This window comes from Protopterus annectens, chromosome 12.part0, assembly GCF_019279795.1.
Source record: "Protopterus annectens isolate FY-2018-M chromosome 12.part0, PAN1.0, whole genome shotgun sequence".
Lineage (NCBI taxonomy): Eukaryota > Metazoa > Chordata > Ceratodontiformes > Protopteridae > Protopterus > Protopterus annectens.
The window spans coordinates 498,099,400-498,118,442 of NC_056746.1; the positions used below are offsets into that span (position 1 = coordinate 498,099,400).

The window sequence follows — 19,043 nt, forward strand, 5'->3', positions numbered from 1 at the left end:
ATTGAATTGTTTTTTTGCTTCTAAATGTGTGGAAGGAAGTTGGATGTGGTACTTGATTTCGCTCTCTTAAGAGAAATGTTGGGCAGTGGTCACTTATGTTATCAGGAAGGCAGCCTGAATGGATTGAAAGGTGGGGGGAATTAACCAGTATCCAGTCTAGTATGAATTCATGTTTAGAGGCTTTAACGGTCCTGGTTGGGGCTGAGATGATTTGGGTAAAGTCGTATAAGTTAATGTGCATAGTGGAAGTTGTGGAGAAACATAGAAGTCAGTCTATATTGAAGTCACCCATTAAGATGGTCTCTTGAGGGACGGATATGGTACACCATTGTAATAGGTTTTCCAGAGTGGGAATGTTGTTACCTAGTGGGATGTACCCACCTACTATATTAAGGTGTTTGTTAGGGTTGATGGCTAATCTGGCTATAATTAGCTCAGTATTTGCGAGGTCTTGGGGGGGAGACTTGTAGTTGTTCTACTGATAGATGGTCTTTGTATAGGATAGCTAGACCACCTCCTTTTTTGTGTATTCTATCTTGTCTTAGGATATTGTAACCTGGGGCACTGATTTCATTGTTGCTGATGTTAGGTTTTAGCCATGTTTCAGTTAAAGTAACTATATCTGGGGAGTAGTAGGCTAGTAGAGCATGTAAATTGTGGGTTTTGTTAGCTATGCTACGTGCATTAATGTTTAGTAGGAGGAGAGATGATTTTTTTCCTATGGTGAGTTAGAAGAAGGCTTGTTTGGGGGAAGTAGGGTTGTGATGTATGTGTATTTGTGGGTCCTGGGTTAGGATGGATGTCTCCTGCCAGTATTAATTGTTTGTGTATGTATAGATGGAGCTTGGAGAGATCTGCAATCGTGGTCAGCCGGAGGCCCTTGATACTGGCCTTGACTTTAGAGAAGTAGATACCAAAAAGAAGCGGCCCCATCGCTGAGCCATGAGGGACTCCACTAGTGACCAGACTTTTTGTAAAGGTAGACTCCCCTATCCTAACTTCTTTGGTTTTGTCTTTGAGCCAGCTGGCTATCCAGTAGGTGCCACAGGGGTTTATACCTAATTTTGTGAGTTTGTCTACAATGCCCAAGTGGGATATTATGTCAAATGCTTCGCCAGATCAAGGTAGGCACTATTTATCATTTTGCCATTGTCCACTGCTTTGATAACCTTCTTGAAGAAGTTCAATAGACTGAGTAGGCATAGCCTACCTTTGATGAAACCAAACTTGGTTGCATCCATTTTCTTAAAATGTCCTATGTCATGCCTTTGCATATGAGACTTGTCAGACTTATGGGTCTGTAGTTACTTGATCTGTAGATGGCCTGTCCTTGTGTAGAGAGATGAGAGTTGCAGTCCTCCTGCCATTTGGCATGAAACCTGTCACTGCATCTTGAGGAAGAGAAAAACAGAGGTAATCCAGAAGGTTTGAATCAAGTCTGCTATCCCACCTGTGATTCAAAGGGTAGCAGGACTAATGAGAAACAGGGTACAAAGGATAAGTCCAGATAAAATCATTTCAGCTAGCAGTTCTAGTAGACTCTGTCTCTCTGATACCTTCCCTGTGGGAGGAATAAAGAGGCCTTGTTAACTTTCATCTGAGTTTCATCAGATCCATCTAACAGAGTGGTTTATACTTTGATAATTGAAAATGTCTGCTTTTACGAGGCTATCACTAGACTTTATTAGCCTGCTTTGTAACACATGTATTATGAGAGGCTGTGTTTGCTTTTGTGAGGCTCATATTTCTTGCAGCTAATTATGAAAGCTTTATTTTGTTTCAAAGATCAGATTGTAATCCACTGTATAAGATGGACGTGATGAAGCTCAGGCAATAGTGTTTTCTTAAATATATTTCTGTATTGGTAGCTCATGATGTATTGTCACGTTTTGTTCATTAAAAATAAAAATGAAAAAACTTTTAACTAAGAATGAGATTCCACAAGCTGCTGGGCTGGTAAACCGTCTCAGATCTTTCAGGAATATTCAAATAAGGGACTAATCTCTAAACTTTGGGATTGTCTCCATATTTTTTCTATTTTCCTCCAATCAGCTCCCCTGGATCCTCCAATTGGCTGTAACTATCTTTAAATAACTGACCTGTTGAATGTAATGTACTACAACAAGAACAATACTTAACTGAATAAACTACTTGAAACTTCAACGAGGTGTTTTTATACCTCCCGTAGGGAGGGTATTAGAGAGACAGCCTCCTAGATCACATCTTGAGGAAGGGACTGCGGTGACCTCAAGGAATGCATTTTTGATGGTGAAAAAAAACAGTCATTGCAAGATTGTCCCCACCCAAACATGCAAATCACAGTTTAAAGCTGGAGAAAAGAACAGACCTTTTAAATTAATATCAAGCACACAAACCACCAAGAATAAGTCCAAAAAAACACAAATTTAATACCAGCACCTTACTTTCTTTATTCAGCAACACTGATCCGGCACCTCAGCAGTTCGCCTTCAAGGATCAAAGTCTAACAAATTCAGATGTTTTTTATATTGTAACAAACAGCTTCTTAACATGATCTAATAATGCAATTAAACAATTTACATAACAATTAATGTGTACAACTCATATATACTCTTACACAAATATCTAATTAATAAATTCAAATATTATATATCAAAACAATTTATACAAATTCACAAATATTTTCACAGACTGTCCATATATAATTTATATAAATATAAATAGCTAAACACTTAACCATTTAATTTCCTTCTTTCTGATTTAAACCATAAGGCAACAGTGTTTGGAATTTAAATATCATTCTAGTTTCCAACTAAAGCAATTTACTAATATAGTCCCCCCTCTAGGTAGTTACTAATATAGTCCCCCCCCCAGGTAGAAAGGGTTTTGCAAGTACTTATTCTTGGTGGTTTGTGTATTTGATACTAATTTCTAACACCAGCACCAGTATGTCGCAGACAGCTGGTGGTTCTGGGCTTTTGGACATATCTGGTAACCTACATTTTTTGGATATGGTGAATGAACATGAGAGGAAGTTCGCCCAGATGGATTCCTGGAATATAAGTAGTAGCCAAGATCTGAAGAGTGATTTTTACAGCTGGAGAGGTTAATGACCAAAGAGGTAGCTCTGTTTTTGGATACTCACCTTCCTGAGAAATATGTCAGCTTAAATTTAACCCCAAGGGGGTTACATATCGATCGTTTGCCAGCTACAAATTTTGCCGAAGATGAGAATGACCTGTTTGAGGAGTGGAAGCAGTTCTCCTTACAGTGCACTACAAATTGGCTTCGTATTCTAATTAAATGCAACATGAGGGCACATGAAAAATTGAAAGTGGAGATATTGCACTTACAAGATGAGGTGGTGGAGGAATCTTGTTACAGAGTGCAGATGTCTTCCATATGTGAGAAGGTTTCTAAACTTGAAAGTGAAATTATTCAGAGTAAGAGAAATAAGCTCTTACATGATATGAACGATTATAAGACTGGTGTGCTGTTCTCTTGGCAGTGTGAGTCATCACGCAGTAGGTCAAAGGTTAGAAATAACAGTCAGAAGTGCCGGAGCTTGTCCGCATCTTCCACAGAGCAAGATGGCCAGAAGACTGTTTCTTTTGCTGTTTCTCCAGCTTCTGAAGTTGAAAATGCCAACCAAGTAGTAACTACGAACAATGGTCGGTCCTTTCAGTCTAACCAGACAAATCGTGGGAGAGTAGGAAGAAAGGGAAGAAACCACTTTAAGTAATGGACTTTTTAGTGTTAATTGTGAGTACAATGAAGAGGCGATGTGTTTCATTAATTTGTCTAATTTATGTCTTTCTAATGAAATGAGGACAGTATTGATTAAAGGTAGTAAATTTGTACCTACATTCATAACCCCTTTTGCTGATTTATATTTTGAACTTAAAATATTTTGTGGCAAGTTGCTGCTATGTGTATACTTTGATAAGAAAGTACAAGACAGTTTAGAAAAAGATGTTGTTGTTAGCGATGTAATTGATAATGAAAATGTATTTGAAGATGATTTAATGAATGTTTCCATCTATGACTTTGACACTGAACCCATGGATGTATTTAATAATGACGTCGGTACAGATAGTTTTTGCTATACTACAGGGTATGGCAAATTACAGCTACCCAGTTTGACAGTGGAAAGCAAATTTGTACCTATGATAAATGTACCTGCCATTATGTTATTTCAGAAAATTGTATATAAGGAAATTTCTATTGCTTTCAGTAAGTTTTTGAAACAAAAAAGCTATACAATTTGAATAAAAATGAGTGGCTAGCCCTGCAAAGTTTAAAACAGTTAGAAATTGAATATATATTCAAATGTGCAGGTAAAGGTGGAAATTGGGTGATTTTGGATAAGCAAATGTATTGTGAAATGATAGCCTACATACTGAATTGTGAAGATGAATATAAATGTTTATCTGGGAATCCTGTAAAGAGCTACAATGAAGAACTTTTGGCATTATTGGAAAGGGGTGAGCGTTTGTTTTTTTATAATAGGGATGTTAATAAATTACATATCAAGAAACTGATAACCCCTATTATGTATGCATTACCAAAGGTTCATAAAGTTTGAGTAAGCCACCTGGAAGGCCTATTGTTTCAGGATTGGGTTCCTATTTAAGTAATGTTGACAGTTTTCTTGATTTTCACTTGAAAAAGTATTTGTGTAAGGTTTCTGCACATATTTCAGACACACAAGAATTGTTGAATGAGCTGGCTAAGATAAAATGGCAAGGATATTATTATTGGGTTACTATCAATGTGAAATCATTACATACCAACATAATACTTAGATGGGGTTTGGAAGCTATTATGGACATGATGGGTGATGGTCCCAGAACAACCTTTATAATTAGTTTGTTGGAGTTTAGTTTAACCCACAACTATTTTTCTTTTAAGGATGAATTTTTCTTGCAGCTTAAGGGTACAGCAATGGGGGCTTCTTATGTGCCCTCATATGTTATAATATACATGGGATTTTTGAGAAAAAAATCATATATCCAACCATGTTTTATAGGAACAAGGTTTTGTTCTATAAGAGGTTTATTGATGACCTCATTTTCATCTGTAAGGGTGATATTTATGAATTTCTGGAATTGTTTGAGGCCCTAAACTGCAATATATATTGCTTAACTTTCTCTTATGAGTTAAGTAGGGAAGCCATTAATCTTTTGGATGTGACATTGTATGGGGATGGTGAAGCCATAGGCTTTAAACCATATAGGAAACAAACTTCAGTAAATATGTTTTTGCATGCAACAAGCATGCATCCTGAGCACTTATTGGATTCTTTACCCTATGGTGAATTTAAGAGAAGTTTTGAGCATACTAGTGATGACAATTTTAAAATGTTTGAGTTGAACAATGTTGAAAGGAGATTAAAAGAGAAAGGGTATAATGAGGAAAAACTTTCACAATGTAAGCAAGCTGTGCTTGGGGGTGTTATGTTAAAAACACAAAGAATGCCAGTTGGTAATAACAATAATAGATCTAGAGATACAAACTTTTCTAGTTGTACTGATGTGAGCAAAACGTTCTATTATGTTACTAGTTTTTCTTCTTTTTCTGAAATTTTAGTAAATATTATAAAGAGATTTTGGCATATTATTTCTGAAGATGACAATATAGGCCATTTATTCACCAAACATGACACATTTTCTTTTAGTAAAGGGAAAAATTAAAAGAATTGTTGAATTATAATTTTATTGTGGGGCCCAACATTGATTTACCATTAGGAACATTTCCTTGTGGCCATTGCAGTATATGTACCAGAGGGAGAAATTTGTCAGGTTCAGTGATTAATGGGAAATTATTTAACTGTAGGTACTACTTTAACTGCAGGTCAACAGGGGTGGTATACATTCTGGGATGCAGTTGTCCTAACATAAGGTGGTACACAGGACAAACCAAACGTATGGTTAGAATTCTGGTTCTTGAACATCTTAGAGATGTAAAGAACCATAATGAATTAAGTTCTATAGCTAATTATTTTTATGAAATGCATGGTGGTTCTGATCATGAATTATTTTTTTTTGTGTACTTGCAAAACCCTTTCTACCTAGAGGGGGGACTATATTAGTAAATTGCTTTAGTTGGAAACTAGAATGATATTTAAATTTCAAACATTGTTGCCTTATGGTTAAAATCAGGAAGTAGGAAATTAAATAGTTAAGTGTTTAGCTATTTATATTTATATAAATTATATATGGACAGTCTATGAAAATATTTGTGAATTTGTATAAATTGTTTTGATATATAATATTTGAATTTATTAATTATATATTTGTATAAGAGTATATATGAGTTGTACACATTAATTGTTATTTAAATTGTTTAATTGCCTTATTGGATCCTGTTAAGAGGCTGTTTGTTACAATATAAAAACCAGCTGAATTTGTTACACTTTGATCCTTGAAGGCAAACTGCTGAGGTGCCAGATCAGTGTTGCTGAATAAAGAAAGTAAGGTGCTGATGTTAAATTTGTGTTTTTTGGGCTTTTAAATGAATACTATAGCTGGCTCCTTAAGTAATAATATGGAGTTCATTTTAGAGCCTGATACATTATACTGTAGGAGCAAGAGACTGAGCAGATCCTTGATGAAGTTATATGAATGTATTCTGAAACTAACATTTTTAAATTTCTAGTGTTAGAATATTTTGATATGTTTTACTTAATTTCATAAAAGAAGCACATAATATCCTATGTGTTCAGTACCTATCAATGCTGCACTGTGCCAACTTTACACTACTGTAATAATCAAGAGTATCAAATACTCTTCCTTACCTTTTTAGAAATTGTCCCTAACCTGTTCCTTCTCAAGTCCATTAATTTATTTTTTAAGTTGGTAATATTTTAACAAAGATATCTTAAAAATCAGTATGGAGAATAGATAATTTACTCTTGTTAGCTCATTCTATTTGGGAAAGAATTGGGTAACATTTTTAAAGATGTGCCATCAGTGCTGTGTCATATATGTGATTCCTAAACAAATCAAGTACAGTAGGAAAGTGACAGAGAAATTAATAACAGTGGTAAACATTATAAACCAATATGCAGTAGCTATGTAGAGTTACTGTTGAATTCATACACAGTTCATAAATAATGGTGTACGTGAGAAAAAGCTCCCCTGTAAAGCTCACCTGTAACTAAATCATAAAACTGAATCATATTTTGACTCACCTTCTAGCTATACATGTCTTTTGGTTGCTACCTAGCAGATTGTTGTCCTCCAGGAGTGCAACCAGATTTCTCTTAGAATTCTTTCCATAACTTCTCCTGTTAGCTTAATACCCAAAAGAGTTAAAACCCTGATTATATCCCAGATGACAATTTGCTGCCGAGGGAGGCTGGGTGCGAATAGCCAGTGCTGGAATGCTGGCTTGCCCATCTTGGGGGAGGGAGGCAGTCTGGCCACCTGCAATGCTGGTATCTACTGGAGAGAGCATTGTGTGGCATGCAGTGTATGGGCCTGGGATGTTCATTTGGCTCTGCCAAGACACCAAAATAGCAGCCATCATGGGGCATTTGCAGGAATGTACACATCCAAAAGAGAAGGCATAGGAGGCCTTCAAAACTGTCAACACTTATCCACAACTGTAGGGGTTAGGACCAGAAAATGTAAATATCCCTTATGGCAGCTTGGATGACAGCTGTGCTGCAAACTGCTGTTGTCCAGGTGATGGGGAATGAATGGGCATGGTTGTGGCAGCTAGATGATATATACGTGTAATATAATACTTGTTGTCTTTCAGCCACTGGGCACTTCTGCAGTGGCCAGTGATCTGTTGAAGATCTGTCTGGAAATCTGCTAGGACACTAGCCAGATTCTAAAGGAAAATAATGTCTTAAGAAGCAAATAACTGGGTAAAGCAATTATCCAGTTATTAAAAAACCAAAATTGAAGACAAACCACACTGGCAACTGTTCAAGTTGATTAGCGCTTTCGTTTACTGGCAAATTGTAAACTTCTTCAGATAAAACAGCCAACATATTACATTCTTTAAATAGTGTAATACATTCTGATGTCATAATTATATAATTCAATTATTCAATAAAACACTTAATTTTTAAAGAAATGAATACACATATAGAACCAAATAACTAACTGTTTAACTACATATTATTAAAAATTTATACCCTTTATAAAATATAATACATGTATATGCATGAATACATATGCATAATATTACCAACTACCTGCAAAGTGCTTTTAATTTCAGCAAACTTTTAATTGAAACGAAAGCGCTAATCAACTTGAACAGTTGCCAGTGTGGTTTGTCTTCAATTTTGGTTTTTTACTAGTTGCTGATTTATCTTTTCTTTGTTCAATTATCCAGTTATGGATATGCAGGCTCTAATGGTCTCACTCCAAATTCCTAAAAGAAAATCTTATGGCACTTTGATAGTTGAGCTCCTCCAACATATCATCAGACCATCATTAATAGCAACCCCCTCACCCACAAAGGTAATTCTACCTAAACTATGGAACCTCATTCTTTTTATCTCATGTTGTCCCATGTGCCTTCTTTCCCAAAATACAAAGTTTCAGGAAGGGGCACAACACTTTAATCACTACACTCTCCCTCACTAACCATACTATGACTAGTGCTGTAGAAGGGAAAGTCAATGTACAGTGTTTAGCAGCTTGGCCATAGTCTTTGGTTTAGTGCAATCCCCTACTTCTCCTAGAAGCACCGATATCTTCATTGGATGCATAGTTTTCACAGTCAGTGCTCCCTGATAATTATACTAGGGCTTCCCTATTCCATTCTCAGCAAGTTAGCCTAGAAATCCCCAGGTTTCTGTCCTTACTCCATTATTGTTTAATGCTTTCTTTAACACTTTAATGATTACACGCCTTAACATTCCATCATTGTTTTATGTTGATGACATGACAATCTTGACTTTAAATTCATTTGACTCCTGCATTAGGTTCATACTTGAAAATTACCTCAATGCAGTTCAGTCTTGGTTCTCTTCCTAGGAGTAACACTAAATACCAAGAATACTGAGGCCATGCTGTTTAGTAGAGCTAAACATCTATCTTAAGCCCCCTCACCATAACTGGTCTTTTACCTTACCTTTGGGGATACCTTACATTCTCTGGAGCACTGTAAAAATAAATATTACTGCCTCAACCCACAACTTACCTTTTCCTCACATGACACTTACATAACTACTTGACTAAAGTGCTACCTAACTACCAGCCATAGAACCTCTGACTTGTTAATGCCAAAGGTAATAGTCAATTCTGCAAAATGAGTACCCCTGTCAAAACTATAATATATGTCTTCTCACTTATGAATGCAGGAATCTCTTTGCAACATAATCCAAACTATGCTAAATAAAGTTGGACTATAACTTTACCTGCTGTGGCACCACAACACATCCCTCACCATAGCAGAACTTTAACCTTCTGCCATGATCATTTTACTCCTTACTGATATACAGTCCTTAACCTTAATAACTGTCACCACTATGTTCCTTCCTTAAAATAAAACTTTAACCCGATACCTTTAGTCATCAGACATCAACCTCTTTCCTCTTTTCATACAAAGCTATTTATTAGAATGCTTCAAAAAAGCATTCTTTACTAAAATACAGTTCTTCAGAACAATCTGATGCCTACCCACTCTTCGCCAATTTAGGTGTCCTTTTATCAACTGCCTTCATGTGTCATTCTTATGTGACTTTCAGGATAAACAATATATCTTCTGTAGCCCAATTCTAGTGTAAAATCATACTCCCTCCTAACAAATGCCCATGATACATAGGGACGCAACTGGGCTGGATTGCATGACTGGATTTATAAGGACCTTGGTGGTCATTAGTCTAGTGTATACCTATGTACCTATGAATCAATGCACTTGAGCTACAAGGTCTTGCTTACTGCCATCATAACTGATAAAAGATGGAAGTGGAAAAGCAGAGGATCCACTTAAAGCAGCATGTACAGCAAGGCTTCAAGTTTGGATGAGTTATGTTTCAACTGGTTGCAGCAAAACAGGTGATGGATGACAGCATCTGAATCATGTGGTATGTAATACACTCTTATTAAATGTTCCTGAGGGAAGGTGAAAACATGGTACGATATCATTGGTTGTATCTCCTCATTCAGAACATATTAGCAAGAATGTACTTTGCATAACTATTATGTTTATTGTATATTGGCTAAATGCTCATGCATTGTTTGAAAATTCAACATATATTTTTGTTAGGATTGTTTATTTTTTGTTGCAAATTCAGCTTGCAGTCTTTATTATGATTGATTTTTTTGTTGTCTCTGCTTTCTTGGCCCAGATCATACTGAAAAGGTCCTGCAGACAATATCTTTTACTCGGTTAACAAATTTAACAAACAGACAAATAAATAAATAAATACATTAGTATAACAGTAAGACAACTCAGTCCTGATAAGAGCTCCCAGGAGGCAGCATAAACATTGCAAATAATAACAGACCTAAAAGTGAGCCCTGTGGTGCTGTATGCTTCATGCAGTAAGGGGTTGTCAGTATTAGTATTCAGAACAACTTTTGTATATGTTCTGATAAGAAGGAGATAAACCAGTCTAAAATCTACAAAATACCTTTGTAAGAATGAAGATAGGTAACCAGAACTCCATAATCTACAATAACAAATGCTGTAGGAAAATCAAGGAGGAGAAGGACAGAATAAAGGTACTAATATCTTTTCAAAGGGAAGGTCATTAACTACCCCAGTGAGAGCAGTCTCAATACCATACACAAATTGTACTGTATTCATCTGCTTTTACTGTATTTGTGTTTCTTCCTACTTTATTACCTTATTTTGCTTTTGCATCTTCTTAAAAGTACTTAATTGTATTTATTCTGCTGCATTTATTACTGCTTGGTAGTAGCTTGATTAAATTGTAACTGTTATTCTAAGCCTGTTGGTTTAAGCACTTGGGCTTCAGACCATTTGCTTTACATTAAGAAGGTTTGTGGTTTGCACTGTTGTGGCAGGACAGATAGCTTACATCCTTCTAAGTTGGGAATTGCTGATTGAAGGCTCAGTGTCTGCTATTCTAAAAGTGTATTAGTTCGGGTTTAAACACTTGGGCTTCAAGCTAGTTATTTTACATTAAGAAGGTTTGTGGTCTGCATTCTTGTGGGAGGAGAGGCTAGATTCTGCCCTTCTGAGCTGGAAATTTCTGGTTAAAGGCTTATTGTGTCTGCTTATTTGAACTGTTTCTTTTTGAAATTGGTGTGGCTGTAGCATAGACTATATTCAGGCCTGCTGAATCTAACTTTGCTTGTATAACTTGAGCACTAATCCAGGCCATCTTTTTTGGAGAAGGTTCCCCTGCACCCTAGTGGCAGGAGTGTGCAGTTAGAACTTGTCTGATTGAAGACTGCTGGAACAGGGCTCAGTTTTGAGCTTTTTTACTGGTTAATTAGGTAATTTGTTTTAATCAGTTTGCTTGTTTTCTATTGTTATAAAAATAGCACTTTATTCATCTGCTTTTGCTGTATTTGTGTTTCTTCCTACTTTATTACTTTATTTTGCTTTTGCTGCCTGTTCTTAAAAGTACTTAATTGCATTTATTCTGCTGCATTTGTTCCTGCTTGTTAGTAGCCTGATTAAATTGAAACTGTTATTCTAAGCCTTTGGTTTAAACACTTGCGCTTTAGACCAGTTGTTTTACATTAAGAAGGTTTGTGGTCTTCACTGTTGTGGCAGAACAGGTAGCTTACATCCTTCTAAGTTGGGAGTTGCTGATTGAAGGCTTAGTGTCTGTTTTTCTAAAAGTGTATTAGTTCTGGTTTAAGCACTTGGGCTTAGGGCCAGTTATTTTACATTAAGAAGGTGTGGTCTGCACTCTTGTGGGAGGAGAGGGTGGATTCTGCCCTTCTGAGCTGGGAGTTTCTGGTTAAAGGCTTATTGTGCCTGCTTATTTGAACTGTTTCTTTCTGAAATTGGTACGCCTTGTTTGCTGTAGCACAGATGAGATTCAGACCTGCTGAATATAGCTTTGTTTGTATAACTTGAGCACTAATCCAGGCCATCTCTTTCTGGAGAAGGTTCCCCTGCACCCTAGTGACAGGAGTGTGCAGTTAGAACTTGTCTGATCGAAGACTGCTGGCACGGGGCCCAGTTTTTAGCTTTTTATTGGTTAATTGGTTCATTTGTTTAAATCAGTTTGTTCATTTGCTACTGTTATATTAAAAAATACACTTTATGCATCGCTGCTTAGCTAGGATTAAAATATTCCTTGCGCCATAAAGTCTACTCTTCAAATTTTCCCTTAGAACTAGCCAGTTTTTTTAGTTTTAGCACTCAAATCTGTTTAGTTGAGCTCAGCATTTATTTAGAACTCCTTGTAAGCACTAAATAAGCTACAAATTACTACAGCACTCAACTTTCCTCACTTGCTAGAGGAAAACAGTTTTTAGTACTTAATAAATAAGCACCTATCCAGGCATGTCTATGGGTCAGCTCCCAGTGTTTTTTCATGTCTACCTGATGAATCTGGGCATCTTGGGGCAATGCAGCAATTGCCTCATGTACACAGACAGCCCTCTCCTCCTACAACCCAAGACTACAACCTGTGAGAGATGCACTTATATAGCCAAACTGGAAGCAGAGCTCTCTTCACCCAAGACTGGATTAGACAGTAAAGAGGAGAGTGTAAACACTTGCACCACACCACAATCATCACATAGTCCCTCAAAACCTACACCACTAGAATGCACACATAGAAACACAAAACACACACCTACATTCACAGAGGCTCTCAATAAAAATCTGCCCAAGCAACAGAGACCTCCAAAGCAGAAATGCAAGCAACCTCCACCCCCCAACACAACCCAAATGACACATAGCACACAAACAGTGTGCCACCCAACCACAGCCCATAAGGCATAACAACGTACCCACACTCTAGTCATAGGGGACTATAGTCAAGCACACTGATGTTCCACTCACCAGGCTAAACAAGGAGAAAGTTACTGTCAGCTGCCTGTCGGGTGCCAGGATCCGCCACATAATGCATGCACTCAGGTCACTCCACAACAAGTACAAATATGACTGTCATTGTCCATGTTGGTGTGAATGACCTAAGACATACTTCCCTGGACTACATGAAAAGAGACATGGAGGAGCTCTCTGATCCTGTAGCCCAGGCAGGTGTGACACTAGCCCTGAGTAGCATCCTGCCATCACCCAGAATGATACCACAGTACAAGGACAAAATGATTGACTTCAACAATTGGCTAAGCTTCTGGTGTCATTCAAAGTGGATCCAGTATCTGTCTGCCTGGGATGACATGATCGACAGACCACAATGCTTTGCCAGAGATGGCCTGCACCTGTCGCCCTTGGGATTCTGGATACTGGCTAAGGCTCTTGCCACCCCTATAGTGCCTTTTTTAGGCAAAGTTCAAATGACAAATTCACCATCGTAACAGGTACAAGCAAGTAAAATCTGAGGGTAATGCTACTCAATGCTAGAAGTCTAAATGTCAAAATGCACTCACTCGAAGCACTCCTTAAAATGGAGAACATCGACATCTGTGCAGTGACAGAGATCTGATTTAAGGCTCCAGAGAGCACGCCTGCATTACCAGGCTATAATTCATACCACACCTTTCAGTCACGTAACCTGGACCGAAACACTAAAGGCAGAGAAGTGTCCATATTCATTAAGGATATCCACACCTCCAGGCTAGTTGCTCAGCATAATGCATCCGAGATTATCCAAGTGCAACTAACTCTGGGCAAGACTGCAGTCCAAATTGTAGCTTGCTACAGATCCCCCACCATGCCCCAGGATTCCCACTCCTCATTTCTTGCTACACTGGAAAATATTAGGGTACAACCTAACACCCTAATAATGGACAATTTCAACTACCCCACCATTAACTGGGAAAACTATTCACGTACCAACTCTTTTGCTCAATGTTTTCTGGAATTCATAAATTCCATTGCCTTGGATCAACTTATCTACACCCCCACCAGGGGCAGCAATATTCTAGACCTGTTCATTACCAACATGGGTGACCGGTGTTCAACACCAGAGGTCAATTCCTCGTTGGTCAGATCCTAACACAAGCTAATCACCCTAGACATCCACATCCCACCCCCCATTAGGGGAAACCACCGTAAAATACTTTTCCAAAGCCAATTTCACGATTCGTAAGACAGAAGTGGCAAACTTCACAACACCCATGCAGATGGACAATAGAGGTACAACTGCTGAATCCTACACAAATGCACTTTATAAGCTTACACAAGTGCATGAATTGTGCTATCCCTAACAGAACCAAGATGCTATCCTCCAAAAAAAGGAAGCCAATCTGGTGGTCTCCTGCCATAAACAAACTCTACAACAGAAGAAAGAAACTGCTGCAAAAAAGAGTAAAATCCCATAATTGGAGGAACCCCCTGGTTAGCCTCAGTAATAAGCTGAGATCTCTCATGAAATTCTCCAAAGCTAGTTATGAAAACAAAATCGTCACTGTTTCTAAAGACAACCACAAAGCATTCTATAGCTATGTCAAGAATCTCAGTGGTAACACTCAGATCTGCTCTGAGTTACAGCACAATGGCACTAAATATACAGAACCAACTGATATTGCCAACATCCTGGCAGGTAGGTTCAGTGCTAACTTTACCCCCCTCTCACCACCTAAAGGGCCAATCTCTATACTGGACGAATGCAAAGTTCCTGTAATCATGGCTGCACAGGTAAAAACCACACTCTCCAAAGCCAAGAACACAGCATCCATGGGACCTGACAACATCCCAGCATGCGTTCTACACAAACTACAGAATGAACTGGCACACCACCTAAGTACCATGTTCAGTCATAGCCTCACCTCAGGCTTTGTGCCCACTGAATGGCGCACAGCGATGGTTATCCCACTCCACAAATGGAAATCCACCATGGACCCCAGGAACTACCGCCCCAATAGCCTGAAGAGCCTGTTCTGCAAGGCCATGGAATGTATCATCATGGAACTTATAAACAACAATATTGGTAATCTCCAAACTCTGGACCCCACCCAGTTCGGGTTTGTAAAAGGCAGATCATGTCTCCTAAACCTGATAAACTTCTTTGAAGCAGTCACCAAAGCCGGAGATGAGGGTAAGGTGGTTCACACAGCTTATCTAGATCTCGCCAAGGCTTTTGACACCATCCCCCACTCTGGAATTATAGATAAACTCACTAAACTAGGTATAAATCCCTATGTCACAAGATGGGTTGCCAATTGGCTCATTGACAGAGCCCACACTGTAAAAATAGCAGACTCTAAATCTGACGTCAGACCAGTGACAAGTGGAGTACCACAGGGTTCAGTCCTGTGTCCTCTCCTGTTTGATATCTACTTCTCTGAAGTACAGGCTGACACAGAAGGTCTTTGGCTAATGAAGTTCGCAGATGAATGCAAAGTAGGAGCCATAATTGAAACTCCTAACGATATGTACATCCTACAAAAGGGCCTCACTGAGCCAAATGCCTGGTGTCAAAGACATGGCCTCAAGCTCAATGCCAAAAAGTGCATTGTCATCCCTTTTCATATAAACTCTGTACCCATGAACTACCACATAGGCGGTAGTCTATTTAACACCAAAAGTGTGATAAAAGACCTAGGGACACAGGTGGACAGTAGTCTCTCCTTTGATAATCACATCACCACAGTAGTCAGGAAATCCTTTTTCATCACAAAATGTTTCTCATCCAGGAAAAAACGAGGTAATTGTTCCCCTCTACTCATCACTAATTAAACCCATTATAGAGTACAATGCCCCTTTTGGTATGTACCTCACAAGACATCTACAACAACTGGAAAGGCCGCAGAAATACCTCACAAAGAGGATTACCAGCCTGAAACAGATGCCCTATGCAGACTATCTCAATAAACTCCAGCTTTACTCTATCACATATCGCCTACTCAGAGGCGATCTCTGCCTAACATACAAAGCTATGTCAAATCCAGAGCTGTTGGACATGCTCCACTTAAAGAAATCCCAATCCCTCCGAGCTACACCCTCTAGGGACCTAAACCTTGTCACCACAGTAAACAGAACATGCAGGAAGGATAGATTCCTGTCCCAGAGACTTCCCATACTCTGGAACAAACTACTTATCTATATCAAACAAAGCTCCTCATTGGCACTCTTCAAGAAAAATCTTGATGATTGGATGGGAAATAGGAAATTCACCCTGTGGATCACTTCTGTGGCTCTGCTCGACAGGGGCACAGTAAAATAATTTTCTTGGGTGGCGAAAGCCAGAGTACCTTTTTGGCTAGGCTTAAATAGGCCCTAGGGCCAATAGCCTAGTACCTGCCTATGAACCTACTGTGAACCATGGTTAGCGTGAAACCAGACAATATGTTTTAATGAGCTCATCAACTGTTAGATGTTATTTAAACTACATATAAACAACTTTCTAAATAGCTTTATGTAGGAATGGTAGGTTAATTAGACAGAGTGAGATTTATCACGTTTATATCACGTTATCGAAAGATGAAAATAGTGAACGCTATTTCATGGGCCCCAAAACATCTAAACATGAAAATATTGAACATTCAGAACAGCAAATTTTTTCCCATGGAAAAAATTTCTGCTCCGAAACACATACCCACAACACAAGCACATCAAACAAACAGCAACCACACACATACACTTAAGTTCCTACATCTAACACTACACTAAACTAAACATACACTACTATCTACCCACTTACCTTAACCTAAACCCTAAGGTCCGTCACTATTGCACACTCACCTAACCCGCACCCTAACCCTAACTCACTTAAACTGCCCCTAACCCTAAAGTCTGTCACTATTGCACACACGCCTAACCCGTGCCCTAACTCTAACTCACTTAACCCGCCCCTAACCCTAATGTACAAACAATTGCACACTTACCTGAACCCAATCCGTAACTTTCCACCACAGCGCTAAGAATAGCGAAGCCACAGAAACGTCCAACCGAATTCTTTCCCGAGGAAAGAATTCACTGTTCTTCAGCTACACTATTCTTAGCATGCACTGAATAGTGTTCGATATCAGAATATTCGAAGTTTTAATACTTTGATGTTCTGATACAGACCCGATTTATCAAGTCTGTCCAAAGATAGCTTCCTGAGGACCAAAATAATTCAGGTCTCATTTCATCAAGGTAAAAAAAATACTGGACCTCAGAAACTACTCCAACATCTGATAAATAACCTGGTTTACAAAACACAGGCAGACAGCAATCAACACAGAGGGAAGGGATTGCAATCCATAAGTTGTAAAGTGCACACCCGAAACCATATACAAGTTCCCTGTAACTTGGAATACAAAACTTCATCCGAGAAGAAGAGCTTCTAATAACTTGGTCAGTACACAGCCCATATAGCTAAAAGGCAGTAGTGCCAGTCTAATAATGACTTCATTGTAAGTGAAAAACTAAATAATCATCTGACACTGTTGATATGTAAAAGCTTTATGTATGAAAGCTGCACAATCTACATATGACCTGAAAGAGCATGGTTGGTGAGTTTACCTCATGCAGATGTCTTCTTGGACAGAGATACTGTGGGAGCTCTCAGACTGGAATTGAATACAGAACTCATCCAGTTCAAGTCTGTAACTCCAGAAACCAGCATGTCTGCACAACAACCCAACCTTCATGCCTACCATCTCTCAGAGTGGAGCTCCAAATCAAACCACAGCTGAGGAGCCCTGAGGGTGCCAAGGAATGAAAGAGATGAGATGAGAATAATAAGAATGGTAGGCAGTCATTATTTATAGACACTGATTACCTAATCAGGATTGGGAGTATTGCTCTATCATATGAAGAGTCAAATCAAACAGTATTCAAATTATTACAGTACATCAGCTGAAGACCGTGGGAGCAGTAACTGTCAACGTCATAGGAAACTGGACAAGGAAGTGATTGAACCAGGAGACTGATATTAACCAGCAAAAGTCACTGGTTATTACATTCAGTAGAAGTATCGAGTAACAGTTATGTCCCAGTGGGTTGCAAAGGTACTCATCTGAACAACTTGAATCACACTATAATTTGGGGAAATCCTTGGCCAGCCCAAATGTTTAAATCACTTAGAACCAAAAAGGTTTTGGTGACAGCAGCAGAGTCACTGATGAAGTTCATGAATTCATGGGTTATTAAAATTACTAGAATAGCTGCCCTTGCAGGCCATTTTAAGGCTAACCAATTTCCCTTTTGGTGCTTGAGTTAACCTATTCCTTTTGGTATTAGACTGAATGTATCCATCCCATGGTCAATAATTATATATTGCTCCTGATGAGAATGAATGGTATTATGCTATAGATAATGTGAGGGGACCTATGCATGGGAAAAAGCAATTAGGAGCTGCCTCTGTTTGTTAGCAGTAAAGAGGGCAACCCTGAAGGAATTTTTCTGTTTCTCATCAATAGATCTAAATTGTGCTTGAATATGTAAAGGGATGAACTTTATTTTATATAAATGGGGAGTGTGTTCTAGAGCAGCAGTATCCTCTGTGAGATAAAACTTTCTTTCCAAATCATTCTGCTGATGTTACAGAAGAGGCTTAGATCCCTAGAATGAGTATTTTTGATGTTATTTGACTTGCTACTGTGTAGTAAAATTATCAGTATTAGGTGAGAGGATACCGTGTATACCAGAGACAAATCACCTCTTAGTCATTTGTAGTATATGGAATATAGTGACAGGGCTTTGAGTCGGCCCATGTAGGACACATTGTTTAGTCTTTGTATCCTTTTAGTAAGGTATTTCTGTAAGGTAAATTAATGAACTCTTACAGTTATATCCTCACATCTCAGACATACTGTTTGATCAAAACTCCATATCCATAATGACATCTCCACCTTTGTCCACTGGTCTAATCTGAATGGATCACATCTCTTGTAGCTCATTCAATGCTCTATGCTCATTGGATGTGACTGAAAATGTATTCCTATGTGTAACAGTCAAAGAATTCATGATGTCCATCTCACAAGTCTTAACAAAAGCATCCAATAAAGGATGAAGGATTTGTAAAACATTTTTTCAATCATTTTCAGATTGTGTAA

At 38.4% G+C, this 19,043-nt stretch overlaps 1 long non-coding RNA gene across 2 annotated transcripts in view; it reads left to right on the forward strand.

Moving 5' to 3' along the window:
* The window catches only part of LOC122817337, a 58,995-nt gene that overhangs the window by 8,850 nt on the left and 31,102 nt on the right, over positions 1 to 19,043 (forward strand). The window contains exon 1 of one of the 2 annotated variants that reach the window (XR_006367207.1): positions 3,514 to 3,741. The exons of the other annotated variant lie outside the window; for it this stretch is intronic. This is a non-coding gene — a long non-coding RNA (uncharacterized LOC122817337). Of the gene's footprint in view, positions 1 to 3,513; positions 3,742 to 19,043 lie in introns of those variants that run through there. 2 annotated transcript variants of the gene reach the window in all.